This window comes from Tinamus guttatus, unplaced genomic scaffold, assembly GCF_059628265.1.
Source record: "Tinamus guttatus ecotype Peru unplaced genomic scaffold, ASM5962826v1 Tinamus_guttatus_pri_ptg000307l, whole genome shotgun sequence".
Lineage (NCBI taxonomy): Eukaryota > Metazoa > Chordata > Aves > Tinamiformes > Tinamidae > Tinamus > Tinamus guttatus.
In genome coordinates this window covers 3230123-3242365 of record NW_028288841.1, presented here as the reverse complement: position 1 = coordinate 3242365, position 12243 = coordinate 3230123, and the positions used below count along the sequence as shown (strand labels likewise).

At 44.5% G+C, this 12243-nt stretch overlaps 1 protein-coding gene across 1 annotated transcript in view; it reads right to left on the bottom strand.

Moving 5' to 3' along the window:
* The window catches only part of PTPRG (protein tyrosine phosphatase receptor type G), a 375249-nt gene that overhangs the window by 308483 nt on the left and 54523 nt on the right, over positions 1–12243 (bottom strand). The gene's annotated exons all lie outside the window — the stretch shown is intronic.

Genomic DNA, 12243 nt, shown 5'->3' with positions numbered 1-12243 from the left:
CTCCTCCGCTACCCCCGCAATCCCCCAGCAAGTGTCAGCCGTTATTCCCGGAGATAGAACCCGGGAGGATGGCACAACTCGCAGCAAAGTGATAAATGGTAACAAAAAAAGGGAATAAAACGCTAAGATCCCGTTCTAATAAATTAGAGTTAATAACGCTCCTAGAGCGTTTCCCCCTACATTTCTTAGATTTTTTTTTCCAAGACACTAAATAGTTAGTGGTTACAAAACAGCTCTACTGTAAAACAGGAGGACACAGTGGAACAGATCCATGGCCCAGTTTTTTGGCCAGTGTTCTTAGACCAAAGCAATGTAACATGCATTACAAGGAAAGGAAATAACTAACATTGTCAAGTCAGCAGGGTCTCATGTAGGTTAAAACATAATGCGAGATCAGTGCCATAATTATCCACACCAAGCAATTTTTTAGTTTATTGACTATGCTGCAGTTCCTGAATTTATGCCTCAAGGCTTAAATTGCAAAATATCTTTGCAACGTGGCAGATATTATAATCCAGATATTGGTAGCTGTGCAGGAATGCTTGGAATTTCTCTGGACAAACAGATTTCTTTTTTCTTCAAAACCACAGCCTTTTTTTTTTTTTTTTTTTTAAACCAATGTGAATAAGCAAAACTACCAAAATACAAACATGGACAGTATGTATTTCCCAGTAAAACATATACAAAAGCAAAAAGCCCAAGATGCTCAAGGAAGAGCTAATTTCCTAAAGAATCATAGCCAGCTCAGACATCCCGGTACTCCTGATTTAGACCGTGATGAGGTGCAACTTCCAAGCTGCATCACCTGTATGATCTCGGCTTCTGAAGAAGGGACTTCCCTACCTTCCTTCCCCTCTTTCCACCACAAGCCTTCAACACCTTTGCAAATTTAGGTCATGTTCCAGATCCAGCTCGGGTCCACACGCTCAAGGGCCTTTACCATGACGTGGCTGCTCAGTGATCCACAGCACAGCATTTGGTGACGAACGGCATCGACTGCCCCTCGCTGGGTGTCTCACGAGCTGGGCCGGGCACGCCGGCCACCCCTCTGCACCAACGGGACCTTCGCCACTTCACCAAGCAGAGGGTCAGGCAGCACAAGCACAAACCCGTCCCTCCACTCCCTCCCCATGGATTTATTCCATAATAAAAAAGTAATACTTTTCTCCTCAAATCTGTCTAAGCCAAACACACGGCTAATCCTGCAAGGACTCATCAAGCACACTTCGGATCTTTCCTAAAGTTGCAAATAGGATGAGGAGAAGACGCATAGCCTTGTGATCTGCATCTGAAAATAAATGCAAACCAGAGGGAGGAAAATGGAGTTAGAGAACTTCAGCTTTCCATATAGGCATGTATTTTTTAGTTTATCTTTGTCTTCTCTCACTAATAACAAGCTCATTTCCTTCATGGTAATGGTGATGTTGAGGGGGAGCAGATGAGGTTTGCCCCACCAGAAACCCTGAAAACGTAACGGCTGCCCAAGAGCCAGTATCAGACAAAAGCACCGAAGCTTTTTGATGAAATTCATTCCATCATCTTGAGAGCAACTACGCAGACTTAGAACAAAATCAACTTTTTCTTTCCAGCTGCTCTCTGCAGATACGAGCGTGATCACACATCCCCCCAGAACGCCTGCTAGTAAGAGGCCTAGTTGCAATGCCGAAGGGATTCCCGGCCTCCCAGACCTCCATCAGCCCAATTGCAACAAAATGTGCTGCAGTTTTTCACCTATCATTAAGGAGCGACGAGGTCTGAATACCGACTGCTGCACGCTGGAAAGCCGCTCTGAAACATGAGGCATCTGCAGCACTGCCCTGACTTCACGTTAGCCTGATAATACTGGAGAAAGTGCACAGAGTCCCCCAGTCTGTGCTTTGCAGGAGGTCAGACCATGATTTAAACAATCCTCTAGCTTTAGCTTTTAGTTATTTTGTACTCATGTGGGTACGCAGGACCATACCTCAATCTTGCCAACAAAAAGAGAGAGGGAAGAATTATCAGTACAGACTGAAGACACTCTGAAAGAAGGTATCCATACACCATTTAGCCCAGGGAAAAGACCACGTTCTTGTTTAGAAATGAACTCAACTGTACATCTGCTAAAACCATCCTCCTTCCCTGGAGGAAGGAGTTTCCACCACTTGTGCTGGGGCAACTGACAAGGTTGTTCCTCCTCTGCGCTTTTGTTGACACTTGGTTTCAATGCTTTACTGTTGCATTAATCCTATTTTGTCTTTCAGATAATAAGGATATTGTTGTTACTAAGTACTATGCTAATTGTTTTTGTCTAGTATTAAAAATATGCTGCACTGCCTTATTCTAATTAATTGGAGATTATTTTTGAAATAATGGTTTTATTATTTTACCACTGGCATTTTGCTGCCTTGGAGTCTTAGCTGTACTCAAGCTATTATGACTTTGTAGCAATTGACTAGCTACAATTATTCCATTATCCAGCTTCTAACATTTAATTGGGCAAGTGCAAAAAAATACTTCCCCATCACAAGATCTTTGCTTTCTGATTTATTAGAATTAACCTTCGATACACAGCATCTTGATTCAGTTCATTTTTCCTCTTCTTGGGAAAATCCCATGAGGATCACAATAAGCTTCGCTTGGTTTAATTAGGAAGGAAAAAATGTAAAATATATTATGAGATTTACATGGACGCCCTCCAGCACACATTCTTCATTTTGCACTTTACGTAAGATATATCAGTGGCCAATAGGCTTCCCCGTTCCCCGAATGGGAACGCACTGCAGGGCAGGACTGATAAATGCCATTAGCATGAACTGTTTTTTTCTATTGATTTTTGTTGCTCTAGATCCCCCCGTCCATATGACACATTGCAAAGTCCAGATTTAAGTTTTAATTGAAACACTTGCAAACCTTTATATCATACCAGACTAAATTTTTCCTGAGTTCCAATGAGAGAAACCCATCAAGATTTACAGTATTGCATAGGTACCGACGGCAGCAGGATTTGGCTCAGCAGCAGTCTAAAGAAAACAAAGTTTGCTGCTGTTTTTACTGATGGCAAATGCGGATAGTCTCAGAAACAGTCTCCAAATAAGACCATTCAACTCAGTGTGCTCTTACTGCCAGCAGAAAACTTGTTAAGCTACCAGCTGCCTTTTAAATAAAGGGCTAAGTGATTGGCACGCTCGGGGACAGCTCAATCACCGCCTGCCAACGTGGGCAGGGCAGGTGCTGCCTGCTGGCTGCAGCGCCGGTGCCATTAGCTACGTGCACAGAAGGTGCCCAGAGAACAGCACAAACTGGCAAAGGAGATCGGCATATCCAAATGCCCGTGCACGGCCCCTTCTCATGGCATTTTCCATGCCCTGATCTGTGAGGAGCTGGTTTAAACCCGAGCGCAACGTGCGCCTTTGCGTAGAGCCTGGTGCAATGCGCAGGGAAGGGGGGGGCCCTAGCAAGCAAACAAATCAGCCGAGCGGCAAGACGAAGGCTGGAGTGCTACACTTTGAACTCCCACACCCTCATTTCCTGGTTTTATTGGCATTAAGTTAGGTCATTAACATTTTATCAATATATTATGTGTATATAATGTTACTGAGATTAATGGACGCAGGCAATGCCTTGCTAAAGGCAATCAGAGGGCTGTAGTAAGTTATACGCTTGCTCTTCCAACAAGCTGCTCAGTGGTAGAGATCCATGGATTTTTAAATGCCTCCAAGTTTAATATGCTAGAATTAAGTGCAACTACCCTGCAGAAGCAGCTTTAAAAGAACAGATAACTTAACCCAGATTTGTATGCTGCTCCTGACAACTGAAGTTTTGAAACACCGAGTAGTTCTGACTTCAGCATATGCTCTGAGTCGATATGTATTGAATTGCAAGCCTCCGCTGCAGCTGATTAAGGGCAAAGAAAGGACACGATACGGAATCCAAACAGTTCTTTGTGTTCTCAAAGAAAGAACATTGCTCATTTTTATTAAGTCTTAAACTTTCTGTTATCTGGCTGCCTAATATCAGCGATGTTTACTGCCCTCATTCCTGGTTTTAAACTTGCAGCACAGCCTGAACTGCTCTCCCCGTGTGCTCTCCCTCATCAGAGCTTGCTCTCCTTTCACCCACATCCGCTCACCCCAGTTTTAGAAGCCCAGCAAGGCAAAACCCACTGCCTTCCTCTCCTCCTCCTCCCCACCTCCATCCTGTGAGCGTAGCCTTTCTCCTACAAAGCATTTTAAAATTTTATCACCGGGATAATTGACAACACTTAAGGACACCCTGCAGCTCAATATGTTGACATTGGAGCAGTTAACTATTAAAAACCCCACTGCAGCTCTTATGATTTACAGGGAGGTGAGACAGAAGCTCCTACCTCCGGGTTAGCCTCCGAACCGTGCTGCGAGGGAAGGGGACACCTCCAGTGAAAGCAATCTCGTGCCACGCTGTAATAAGTAACAGCATGAGCCATTAGCTCTTCTTTAAGGAAAAAATATTAAGGACTTTTCTCCTCTGACCGCAGTAGACATCCATGAAGAATTTGTAACTCAAAACCCTAGGGGAGGAGGTTCACAATACTGGCAGAAATAGTTACTTTAAATGTGCTTCTATGGCTGCAGTAATAGGGAGGAAATTCCCCTCGTTCCCAAAATACTTGAGGACCAAAACGCTGAGCAGACCCCAAAATCTTACTCAGAGGTACCACAACTTTAAATGGGGGCACAGAAAGGAAAGGGGTGTCTCCACTTTCTCCGCTTGGCCAGCAGCTTCTCTCTCTTGGACCACACTAAGTCTCTGAGCCAGGGGGAGGAATGGGCAGCGTGGCTGGTGCAAAGCTCGGGCAACTGCCCATGCGCGCACAGACCTCTGTACACCACATATTGGGTTAAGTTCTATAGAATACACTGCAAGAGTAAAAACTAACAGGCAGAATATGCAAGGTCCCTTCTTCGTACTCCCCAAAATACCGCACCAAAACTCAAGCTAATGATCCTAAAAGTTAAGTACAACTTGTGCCATGGCAGCTCATGCACCACCACAACTTAAGATGGGGCAAGGGCGTTCAGCACCAGGTCCCAGTCTGCACCCATCACTGCTGCCACGTTAGGACACTTGTCCCCCACCTCTGCAGCCCCTGACCCAGTGGGATTTCCAAGACCCTTGCATGAGTCACGGTGGCACCAAAGGTACCCAAGCTGGCCAACCAGCTCAAGAGAAGGTCGCTCCCCTCAACGTTTTTAAAAGATGGAGTGTTAAAACAGCGGTTGTGGTTAACACTGTGATTACTCACAAGCTCAGGAACAGTTTCCCCAATTAATCGATCAGATCAAATATATCAACTAAATTCTATCATTGCTGCCCACATTATCCCAGAAAGACATTTATTTTTCCTCCTGCTGATTCCAAATGAAAAAAAGATTAAGTTCTCTAGAGCTTCCAAAAAGGTGTTTCTACATTATCAGAAATGGCCTCAAAACACTATCCAATATAAAACTGATTTGCAAAGATCTACGCAGGGCTCTGAGGCAGCTAGTCCTTAATCAAAACCCCACTAATTTTACTGTGTCAGTAACTCCCGGATAATGTGCATAAACACTTTTTCTTCTCTCCGGGTTCTGAAAGAACTAAACCACCCATTTCTCACCACGCGCAGTTCACCTGATACACCACCTGCTACGGTGCCACTGGTGTCTGAAACGATAGCAAAAAACAGCCAGATTTTTCTGGTGTGTCCATCACAATCTCAAAATATATTATTATGAAAGAACATGGAATAAGCAAAAATAATCAAACTATGGCAGTGTAAGTGTCTCTTTCCTGTGACCATAACATAGTATCTAAATCTGTTCATCACAGCATAGGTGCATTAAAAATATGCACAGATGTGTCTTTCAGACCGCCATAACCAAGATATTCCCCCTGTATTTTCTGCATTAGGAGATGATAACAATTTGCATTTATATTTTGATTACATCTGACTGAATTCTATAATGTTCTGCAATTTGCCTTGGATGAAATCTGACACCATCAAAATAAGTGAGAGCTTTGCCATTGACTTCAACAAGGATATAATTTCATCCTAAGTGCTCTGATAAACAGAGCTCTAAAGAAATATAGAGGACCACTGCTTTACTAAACTGCACAATTTTGAAGCAGAAAAACCCTGCTGAAATGCACACATTTACACCAACGAGGATGGAATTCCCCAAACCATGGATATACCTCCACTGAAGTTTATTGCATTCACTACTATACCTTAGGTAAAACAGCAGATTGCAAATGAAGATGGGGGCTCTTTTCCATATCTATGGCCCTTCTGCCTTTGTATCCACAGAGATTTTTTGCAGTCTTCCCAAACACCTTGGAGGGCTTTGCATTCACTGCCAGTTGAGGAAGTGAGGGTGGGCAAGAACGTGAGAGTTTTTCAGCAACTAAGTCCTGAGTCCCTAAGGCCATCCATATACTACAGCCAGTGGCAATGCTGCTTGCCATGTTCCAGGTTAACCATAACTCAGTTTAAGAACATGTTCAAAATACACTACCCTGATATCCTATCAGCCACTTACCGCTATACGGTACAAATCCAACACGGTTTTGAGTAGCTACACAGATCCCTCGGGAACCTGGGCCCAAGGTCAAAGAGACTAAAAGCACTCTTGGAATAGTTCTGTTCTGCTAAGAATTAAAGAAGATTAAGATGAATAGCTAGCGTCTCACGTATCTTGCACTCTGGTACAAGAGAAGATTGACAGGCTTTTTCAGGATTATGTTCTTCAGCGATCTGTTGGGATCCAGCCTGGTGTCTGTTTATCTGTTCAAGAGATGGGATCTCAGCATCTGCTACCAGCTTTCAAGAGTTCTATTTTTCTTCAGATTTCTCTCTGGCACACCCCTATGTGTTTATATGAGAACACATACATACATACCTATGAGTGCATGTATACATTGATATATACATTCATATACGCAGTGCCAAGGACAAAGGCTTGGCTGGTTTAAGTTCTGCTTTGTTTTACTTTTTCCAGCTCAGAAGTCTTTTCCCTGCTCAAAGGGACCCTCTAGAAGGGCAGCACCCTAATTGCCCCAGGCAGTTAGATCCATTCAAGCTTAATGGCTTGCAATTGCTGGTCTTATGACTGAATCTACTTGTCAGGCAGAGCACTGAAACTGTCTGCTCCTCTCCGACAGCCCAACACATCACCTCTGAAATCCAATACATACACGGCGTTCGGAGACCCAGATCAATAAGTGCCATCATGCATTCACCACCACATCACGCTGAGTGCTTCACCTTAATGCCCAAGTCTTCTGCCCTCAAGCGACTACCTTTAATTCAGAGGCCTGCCAGGTTCACCCGAAGGTCTCGTTATTCTTCTTTGCTGTGGGTCCTGCACTGCACCCACCACCCTGCTGCCCTCTCCCAGCTTTGGAAGTGTCTCCCCAAAATCTCTTCCACTTCTCTTCAAGCTTTACACACCTCAAGAACACTGTGCCATACCCTGTCCCAGTTCACAGGGATAAGCAAGTACACTGCTACAAAGAGCACAGAGACCCCAACCTTAACCTCTTCCCAGATTTCAACCCAACCTCTTACCCAAGTTTCAGTCCTGAGCCACAAGGTAAAAATACTGAGAGGCCTCAAATCTCCTGAAATATTTAACGAGTTGCTGTGGAAGAGTTTAAAAGGCAATTAGGAAGGCAGAAACTGGACATCTGCTGGCACAGCAGTGACTAAGCAAAGGTGAAATCACTTCTTCAACAGTGTTTGGCAACATCATGGGGAAAGCTATTTTCATCACTAAAATACTGTTAGAGACTTTATCCAGGCAGCTTTCAGCAACAAGAATGCTGAAATTGTGGAGAGTGGGCAGCGCTATAAGACCCAGCATTAGTCTCATCCCTACAAAGCTTTAGACAGAGGAAGACAGGGGTCAGGACTTTCCCAGGAAGCTCTACGGAGCTTCCTTACCTTGGAAGAGCTCTCTGAATAGTTACGAGTGCTGCTATCACCTCCCAGATGAATTATTTTTCTGGAATGAAACCATTTAAACAGGATACTGGTACAAGAGCAGCAGTGTAAATAAACCAGTATGATTTCATTGATTCATTTCCTTGAGAGGCCTTTAAAAATGATAAAAGCCCCCTTGTCTTCCACAAGACAAGAAGCTGGTGTCATTTTTTAATATATTATGTACACAGAATATTTTTGTGTTTGGACACTCAGACATGAGAGAGTGTCTCCTTGAAAAAACCTCCAGCAGCTCAAACTCAGCACACATAACAGCTGTATTCTTTTCAGAATGGAATATAAATTTGCTTCTCTAGCTAGAAAAATACCATGTCAAACATACTTCTTTTGCAGGTAGCAAACACATAGAAACCAATGTGTCTAATAGGGCTGGGACAACTGGGAAAAGCCTATCTGGAGAATAAGCTTGTTTATGAGAATAAAAACTTTACTGAGTATTTCAACTAAGTGGTAGGGGAAATTAGGGCAGCCGAGGAGGAAAAAAAAGAGAAAAAAAGGGGGGAGGGACTTTTTCCCCCCTCCCTTCTCCCCAAACAAATGGCTTCACATTTCAAACAAGCACAGGAGATGCCGGGGGGGTTGGTGACAATCACCACTGATGCGAATGATGGGATGTGTCAAGGAGAGAGAAATGTCATGTGGGAAATGTAATTAAACACCAAGGAAGGGGGGCCAGCACCTCTTCAGCCATTCACATGCCAAGCAGCAAAACCCCAAATATATTAATACGGCTCCTATTCGCTTACTCGCTATTTTTATATTCCTGCACCATGGAGCAGTGCAGCTTTGCGGTTACTTCTGGTGTAGGTACAGCTGTTGTCCTCCATACCTAAAGGAACTTAACTTGATGGGAAATGGACAAAAGCTGGTCGATGGATGAAAATTCATTGGGTTTACCCTGCAGTAAATCAGTTCCTCCTCATCAGGGTAGCCAAAAAGATAAAATGCCTCCATGGTGCTGATATTTAAGGGATTCTTCCCTCTTTCTAGATTTAGCTCATGTTACCCTCTCATTGTTATCACTGTCAGATCACATAAGCTTCTTTAACAGCAACACCAGAGTGGTATTTTCTGTATTAAAGCTCTGGCCAGATTTTTTGCAGTACTTTCAACAGGTGTAGACAGAAATGAACCCAGCACCCCACGTGCCCCCAACCAGCTGCTGCTCACAGGGCACAGCTGAGAGCAGAAACTCTTATTTGCACCCCCAGGTGAGACAGGAGGAAAGAAAAAAGTTTCCAAAGGTTCCCTGGAGGTCTGGGGACAAGTTTTACCTGAGGAAGCGCTGTCGAAGCAGACACCTGTAGATCTGCTGCCATGACCTTAGCATGAGGTGAGGACTCAGTGCGGGCCCTTCACAACCTCATCGTTGCCACGAGCTCTACAATCACGTGCCCCAAACCACACGAATTTAACAGATTTGGTAAAATCCGCAGGCCCTGCACCACACTGATTGTGGATTAAGTGCCATCAGCCCCTCTCTACCTCCCCTTTCTGGTACGCTGAGGGAAAATAAGGTTTGAATGACCTCCTGAATTCCCGAGTAGGTAAGCAAGCCCCTGAGTCACCATAATATTTGTGTGTTAAACTATCTGCCAGCTTCAATAAAGTGTCAGCTCCCTTAACCCCTTATGCCCCCTCAATGCTGTCAATACTGTGGTGCAGATCATGCAATATGTCTCCCTTGCCTCACTTTTTAGCAGAATTAAACTCTGTCAGAAAAAAAATCCCACAACCTTTCTGTTGCAGGAGCCTCAGTATCGTCTTAGCGGTGCACAGAGGAGTAACCTCTTACTGGACGCTGTATCACATGCAGACAAGAACTTGCTTGGAGCTGCCTGAAACCACCAGGATCTTTCTGTTTCCATTGACACCCTTGAGCCCTATTTTCACCCTTGCAATTCCTCCTGCCTCAGGAGTGCCACGTGCTCCCCAGGGACAGCAACGTGACATTTCTCTTATGGAGCCGAGGGCAGATTCATGTCAGTCCCTTCCTGGCCATCTCCTCAACAGGAAGAACCCAGGAAAACACTCGTCGCCCTGGCCCAGCCATCGCGGGGATAACGCTCCAGCACAGAGCAGCATTGAAAATGCTGCAGCCTCTGAAGTGTCTGGGCACATAATGAGGGATGAGGAAGGGGAAAGTGGGCACAGCCACCTCCAAATGTCACACGAGCAGCGCCGGCACAGTGCCGGGCACGACCACTCACACAGAACTGGTTCTATAAAGGTGCCTATGGTTTTCACCTCTGCAGAAAAACCTCAGTAGAAATTACCTAAAGCACTCTTCAAATGGTTCAGTGCTTATGTAAATGGGGTAGAGGCACACTGCCTTGCAAGATCAATATACTGGTACTTAATCGCTTTTTATCCCTTTTTTTAAGGAAAAGAAACACAAACCAGAAATATTGACTGTTTCGGGTCTGCAGTCTCCCTCCTCTTCCTCCTTCCTTACCACTTCTCTATCAGTATCAGCTAACTTCAAGTTTACTTATTTGGATTTATGTTTCTTTTTTTAAATAACTCTTAAAATATGTTAACCTTTAATGCAGGGAAAGTAATGACTATAAATAATGCGCTTGTAAACATATTTGCCAAGAAAGTGATTACATGCATCCATGAAACATGCATCCAGCCATAAAAAACTAGTTCTAGAAAATGACCCAAGCAGCTTGAGGGGAAAAAAGTCTTCCATTTTCAAATTAAAAGAAAAAAAAAAAAAACATAGGCCAAATTGTTCCATCTAAATCCTACACAATTATGGCATTACACCGTCTTTCACGCAAATTGTTCTTCAGTGGACAAATGTGGGAAATTGCATCCTGAAATGCTACGTGTTCTCACAAAACCACAAGCAAACAGATAGTCCCCAAAGATTCAGGGGCTTCGGCACACGATCCTATTAATCACTGGAGGAAGGCGACCATATGGCCCGACAGGACAGTGCTCCGTGAGGGCACAGCAGGAAACATGTAGCTGGCTGGGAACTTTAGAAAGGACAAGGGGAAGACAGAAGCTACTAAATCTATAGATTATTCATTAGAAATTCAGTCATAGGCTAGTGCATTTCTAATTACTGAGGTTCATTAAAGGACAGGGCTTTTTTCTAGATAAACTGGAAAACTTTCATTCTTATCGTTACAAGAATAATTGAAATCTTGTTTTCATTAAAGTTTAGATAGTTTTAAATATCTTCCTTCAAGACTATAACAGCATGTAATTCAATGCTTACACAGCCGACAGAATACAAATTACACGTGTGGTACCTGACAAGATACCCGTGTGCCACATGCACCCCTGAAGTCCGCAGCCCACAGGCTGCTCTCCTTGGGCCATTTGCTTACTGGATGGGAGAACTTGGGCTGTAGTTTGGCAAGTTTTTTTCCCTGTTTGTTTTTCTGGCACTAGTGAAAGCTCAGGCATCCTCTAACCCCCTCATTCCAGTCATTCCTTGTGCTGCTCAGAAACCCTAGTTGGGTTGGTACAGCTGTCTGCGGGTTCAAGCAGGCAACCAGATCCAAGCCAAAAAAAACCTCAGCAAAAATAATAATTTTCTTTAATGGTTACTTCTAATTTAGATCACTTCATTGACTCGGGTTATTACGTGGGCCTATAAAGAACGATGCCAACACGACTGAAGAGGCAGCAGCAGCGGCAGTGAGCGCACATGGCCACTACGCCAACAAGGTGGCAACGCGTGTCCTGCGCTCCCTTTGGAGCGGCTAGATAGCAACTCCTGCCTTCCCTCTCGGCACACTGCCTTGGAGCAGATCCAGGTCCTCCCTCACCTGTGCAGCACCATTCCCAGCCGTGCCAGGCTCCCCAGAAGAGCCGGTCGTTGCAGGAACAGCTCAGCGCACCAGCCTTCGGTGCACAGGTTCAACCATGCATCCTTGGAGACATCCAACTGTGGGACCAAAGAAATGCAAAGATTTTGCCAAGGCTTCCAGTGCCTCTCTGTACTCAGCATGAGCCCGAGAAGCACCAATATAGACAAAGATGGGGCATGCAGCCCCATCTCCGTTTATCCAGCCCTTGGCTTCACCTCCTGCGCTCGCAAGGTTTAAGGATCCTCGGTCTACAAAGCAAATGACACACCAAGCACAGGTCACAGGCAGCTTTCACTTGCAGAAAGGCAATGATTCAGCAATGCTGTAGTCATTATCAGTCATAGTTCATAGGAAACACTGGGCTCAGAGACACACGGCAGCAAGCTTACGGCAACTCCCAAAAAGTTTGCT